Genomic DNA, 6,197 nt, shown 5'->3' on the forward strand with positions numbered 1-6,197 from the left:
AGCAACAAGCATATTTGACACTTGCTTGTTCCTAGTAAATCACCTAGCCTTTTTATTTAAATGAAACCATGCCATCCCAGGAAACTGTGAAGTGAACATTTTGAAGACAGTTTTCTATTTAGCATCTTATGGGAAAAAGTGGGAGAACGGAATGGGAGAAAATCAAAAGCTAGAGGGATGAGGGGTGGACCCTCATGTCAAATGACTAGACATACATTTAATGGGTAGATCTGCTTTGCTAAAATATATCTTGTTCCCAAATATCTAAAATGCTCTGTGACTAACCTGGTTAGGAGTTTCTGTTACAATAACAGTGTTGGTTCTGGTCTGCCTGTCCTCCAGAAACTTGTGTTGCTTGTATCTTACCGTGTGAATTCTTTGCACCTATGCTTGGATAGTCATTTCTCTCACCTGGGAAAATATTTCAGCTAATTCTACACGTACAATCTTTGGTCTCACATCTGAATTACCACATTGTTTCTCTCACCATTTAGATCTCTAAAGTTCATATCTGTGTATATATTGAGCAGTCTGCTAGCTTATTCCACAGCTCCTTAGAAAGGAGAGCTCTGCACAAGGCCTATTTTTATACAGGTAAGTGGATACATAACAAGCATCCCACAATCACACTTCAGGTTGATGTCCCCTCCCAGAAGAGAGCACAGCTTACATTCCTATGAATGGGGATTCATATGAAGAATTTCAATGAAGATTTAGCTCAGTCTTAGGTGAATGTGAAAGGAAATGATCATGCCTTCACTGCAAAGGGTGATACACAGAGATTTTGACGTCTCAGCCACTGCAAGTAAACCCAGTTTTACAGCTAATTCCACTTAATTCCACTTACTGCTTTGTTTATAATCACGTTTGCTCTTCAGACTTTTTCATCATCTTACATGGGCATCAATTAACATCTTCAGCTCTCTCTTCAAGCAGGTCTTTTGAATGCACGCTGCCAACTTTCCCTTAGTGCCCAGTGTATTTCTGAAATGTGTTAGAAGACAAATCCAGCAAAGGAAAGGAATGAGACACTGCAAATTAAATGATAAATGGATGCTGCCAAACTTGGTTTTGAATACAGCCCAAGGCACAATATGCATAAGAATTAGTTTAGGTACCAGCAGTCCAGCCTGCAATGTTTTGTGGGGGCTGGCTTTTGGACTGCATGTTACTATTAGACAAGTATTGTAAAAAATTAGGGAACCATTTTCTGCCAGAAAAGTGTGAAGTCTAAAGACATTTATTGACTTCTTCACACATAAGCTTTCTTTTTGGTATGTCTTTCTGTACTTTTATGTGTGTGTGTGTATGTGTACAGGCTCATGTACTCTATGAATTTAATGTTAGGCTTTGAGGGAAAAAACATATGTTTACACTGATAGGTGGGAGGGACTGTGGGACTGGAGAACTTAAATAGAGGAGATGGGAGTAAAAAAGTAGGAAGTGCAATGTACTGAAAGTACAAGGCTGGGAGCTCAATGAATTAAAATTTCAGATGAGAGGAGGAATTAAAGAGGATCAGTCAGTAGTAGGATGATAAGTATTATTGTTTTTGTTGTTCTTATTCATAATGTGTATATATGAAACACAACTGGCACACACACACACACACACACAAATCTGCAGGGAGAGCACATGAAGCACAAGTAAGGCATAGCTCTGAATGACAGCTGCAGGCACCTGTGTCTGTCATACTGGAGGTCAGATGCATGCCCTTCCCTTGCATGGGGAAGTTGCTCAAGGTCAAGGAATGGTGTCAAGGTCCTTGCACACAATGCTCTTGAATTGTCCAATTAGGCCTAATGGGACATGAAGCAAAATGCAAAATGATTTTTAATGCATAGAGCATCAGCTGCTCAGTGTGCATCTGGAGATGCTCAGGACTGGAACATATGACTGTGGAGCTGCAGTGTTAAAGACAACTCCTTTGAAGAGAAATGAGACCCAATTGCCGTCTGATAGCCTTCAGGAGAGCTGGCACTTTAAATGATTTTATTCATAGTTAAACATTTCACAGCAGTCACTCAAGGGAACATGTTTGTTAGAGGCAGGTGGTGACTAATCATCCCTTAGCCCACCTTTACCACATTCAAGAATTGTCAGAAAGCTGACAAGTAGAAAAAACTCTTAGCAACTAACTCTTCATTATAACAAGTTGACATAGGAGGCATCGACCCCCACTGCTATTGGATCAAGATGGGAAAAATAGGGCTTCCAAGTTTTTTTTTTCTTATCCTTGGAGCTTCATTACTTAGGTAATGGCAAAAATATGTTCCTCACATGATGAAACTAATACATGTGTAATCCTCGTTCCCCACACAGAAATTAATCATGACTTCCAAATTCAGAACTTACATTTATATATATATATATATATATATATATATATATATGTATTTTTTTCCTGGAGCAGCTGAGGTTAGAGACTTAAATGGTTCTCTTTCACAGTCCCATGAAGTTCCTTACGAACTGCCTGTGAGTGATACATATAAGCCATAGTCTGGTATTGCAGGTCAACTTGCAATTCTCCAAGCAGAGATGGACGGCTAAGTGTCAGCATATTCTTGAGCCTGGGACAGATGTTGAGGTGCCTTATATTCCATAGCTATCAGACAACATTGTAGACCAGCTCTGAGCCTGCTAAGATATTGTTTGAGGGATGACAGCTATTTTTTGGGTCCCAGAGCTGAGGAGAAGCAAAAGGCAGAGTGAAGCTGCTTTTATATCCATTCTGCTGGGAGTGGAGCTAAAGGTAGCTCAAGTGAGCAAAGAGAACCAATTTAAAATGTAGCAGATGCTGCTCTTAGGCTTAGTTTATAAAAGGATAAAAGGTGTTTCTTTTATTAAAAAAGAAAAAAAAAAAGAAAAAAAATAGCAGTGCAATGGGGAATAATATTCTTCATCTGGAATACAGAACACTGTAGGGATGAAAGGAAGGTATCCTTTGAGATGGCAGATGTACTAACAAATATTTATTTCTTTTAAATATTTTCTTAAGTCTTTAAAGTAAACTAGTAGCTTCTATTGTTTCTTTTGGCAGCCTATCTAGCCATGAGTTTCTCTGTGTAATGAAATTCCACCTACAGTAAATCTTCTGAGTTCCTGAAGTTTAATTCTGCCAGTTCTGGCTCAGTTCAGCTGCACTCCCCCCACCCCCCCCATCAAGTTAATTCCAACACATTATGAGCTTGTTATCAACAGTTTTGTCCTGAATGTCCTGGACATTCAGTTGGATGAATTAGGTCAGCTCTGTTCTCTATGGTTCTCTTATTAATCCACCTAATCTGATCACTGGAAATCTGTCTTTGTTCCTGCCTTAGAACTCACTATTTTTATCTGGAGACTTAGTCTCTGAGAATTAAATGTGTTTATTTGTCACTGGGCCATTGCGGCTGGGGAAGACGCCAGCCACACCAACTGGCCTACTGTTCTGGTCAATGATCTACAGGCTGGGCTGGGCTGTCCCTGTGCTTTCATGTAGTGAGAGGACAGCCTGTGTGTACAGAGATCTTTTATTATGATTGGTAAATGATGGAATGGGCCAGAGCAAGCTGCTGTCCTTTCCAGAGTGGCTCCTCTGATTTTCCTGCCATTACAGGCCACATGACTTATTCTACAGATAAGCCACAAGTTCTGAGTTGCTGTGCCCCATTTCATGTTGACTGTAGGTTTGGAGCTGTATCTACAATAACTCCAGATGTCTCTATCTCTTCCTGCTTGACTGCACCAAACTAGACACTGTCAGCAAGAAGAAACTCCTTGACCTGGTGAGTCCACCCAAGCAACACAGTATCAAACATCAGCAGAGAGATGGTGAATCCAGAAAAAAAACGTGAGGCTGATGCATGCAGGAAGCCCACAGACTCCCCCTGTTGCCTTGGTCAGATAGTAACTGGACAGCCTCAGCTCAGCCTCCAACTTCTTCTGGAGACTCTTGGCTGCCAGCCTTGTGGGAAGCAGGGGAATTTCCTATGCACCTTGAAGTCCTTTCCATGTGGAAAGGCCTTTTCTGACTTAAGAATATTTCTCAGCTATTTGGGAACTTTATATTATTTCTGGAAATAAAGACAAAAATGCTAATTTATTGAGCAAAGAAGGGCACAGGGTATCCTGCATAAAATCTCCAGCCTCAAGCTGGTGCCACTGTACTTGAAGTGCCAGCATTTTTTTATTATTTTTATTTTTATTTTATTTTTTTGTGGACAACTTCATCCATGTCTGCTCCAAGCAGAAATTGCCCAGAAGATTAAAATAATGACACTGAAGTCATCAGCTGTAATCATCTGAATCTCTTATGCCTGTAAGTCATGCAGATGTTTTACCTTCATGAAATCAAATGTAATTCCAAGCAGACAAATTTAGTTTAAACAGTTGGCTTGTCTGAATGAAGTCTTTGAGAACATACCAAAGAACTTCTAATTTTGTACCTAAGATGTTGGAGTACTTTTGATTATCTAGTGCTGTTTTCCTTCCTCTTAAAGGACTATGCATTAATGGTCAGTTTTGCATCATATTTTGAATGTGACTTCAGTAGCCCAAAAAAATAGGCTGAGTGCCTTCTGTTTTTCTCTGTCTTCAGAAAAAAAAAAAAAAAAAAAAAAAAAAGGTTTTCAGGAACACTTGTTACTCTATATTTCAGAATATTTCCTCTTTTTATGTACAGAATAGTTTTCTTGATTACTTCTCAATATTTGATGTTAAATACTTTCTTGATTTTTATTTAGCAGTGTGGCAATTCAGCCAAGAAACAAACCTGGGGAGAGAGATGAAATCCACACTGAATAAATGAAAAGGTGGAAGGGGAAATTAGTGCAGAACTGAAGTGACTCATTCAGTGTCCATGCTGGAGACAGAAAGTCAGAAATAGAAACCAAATTGAAGATGAAGGAGACCATTTTATCATTTAGGGAAACCATTTTTGGTGGCATAATGTTTCCAGCTATTCAATCTTAACTTGCTTTTCTCTAGCAGGAATTGCTGAGCTTATATAAGCCAACATCCTTCTTTGATTCATTCAAACTACTCTTCAGAATTCCCTCACTTCATTGCAATTGACTAAAACATTAAAAAGAGAGCTACTTTGAAGGACCAAAAAGGTGTGTGTGTGGATTCTGGCACGTGTGCCAAAAGTTTGGTCTGTATTTGTAAATAGTGGAAGGCACTTCTTTCACTGGGAGCAGATGCTAAAATGCTGTCCAGAAACAGAGTTTTACTGGGAAATTATGTAAACTTACTGTTTTTTATCCTTTCTTTTAATGATCCATTTAATTCAGACTGTAAACATTTTGTGGAAGGAAGTAACCTTTACCATTTAAGCATACTGGCTGCTTAATACATGAACAATTGCCATAAATAAATAATCAGTCCAGGTCACTGTGCATGGTACTGCCTCTTCTTTTGCTGACTGGCTGAAAAGGGGGAGGCTAGAAATGACAGAGAATGGGCTGTGTGCATATTTTTTCTTTCCTACCACAGACTAGGAAACAGACATCGACCCATTTATACTGACAAAATCTGAATATTGGTTTGTTTTGTGTGTACAAGAACTTCCTCTTATGTGTGATATCCTAATCTTTCCCTTAGGATCTATTAAAATTACCTAACTATCAAACAAAAACCTGTGCATTGTGTTAAATTTCTGAAACTTTCAAGAAGGAATGTGTCACCTGTCAGAGAGATGACATCAGACGTCTGATGTCAGTCATTTTAGCTGATTGCTTTGAAATAGTCTCTAGCACCCTTTGCACGTATTCTCTGTGAAATGGTTTAATAGGATGAAGTGATTTCTTTCAGTTGACAAAGCTTCCCGAGTAAATGAAAAATAACTAATCTCTCCTGTAGATTTATTAAGACACAATTAAATAATAGCTATTCAAATGAGACCAGAGCTATATGTACCTGGTGTATATAATTAGCCCTGTGTACACAGGCACCAAATGTATCAGAGCTACTTTAGCTATGGAATGATATGGGTTTACCCTACTGCAGGGTAAATCAGTTCTAAAGGGCTTCAGCTGGACATCACACTTTTTTTTTTTTTTTTTTTTTTCCAGAGCAATGCACTCTCAGTAGTAAATATAGCCGTTCTACTACCTCTTCCCCTCTTCTCTCTTAATTTATATGATTGTTATTGAGGTTCTGAATTACTCCATACCATACCTTACCTTTGTAGACCATAATTGGTTAGAAAAATTCTT

The 6,197-nt window shown here is 38.8% G+C and overlaps 1 long non-coding RNA gene across 1 annotated transcript; it reads left to right on the plus strand.

Annotated features, from left to right (window-relative positions):
- Positions 1 to 480: 480 nt before the first annotated feature.
- Positions 481 to 5,373, plus strand: LOC118164964. The gene is made up of 3 exons (XR_004749776.1): positions 481 to 594; positions 3,669 to 4,300; positions 4,969 to 5,373. It is a non-coding gene; the product is annotated as an uncharacterized LOC118164964 (long non-coding RNA).
- Positions 5,374 to 6,197: the final 824 nt, after the last annotated feature.

Source organism: Oxyura jamaicensis, chromosome 3 (genome assembly GCF_011077185.1).
Source record: "Oxyura jamaicensis isolate SHBP4307 breed ruddy duck chromosome 3, BPBGC_Ojam_1.0, whole genome shotgun sequence".
In the NCBI taxonomy this organism is placed as follows: Eukaryota; Metazoa; Chordata; class Aves; order Anseriformes; family Anatidae; genus Oxyura; species Oxyura jamaicensis.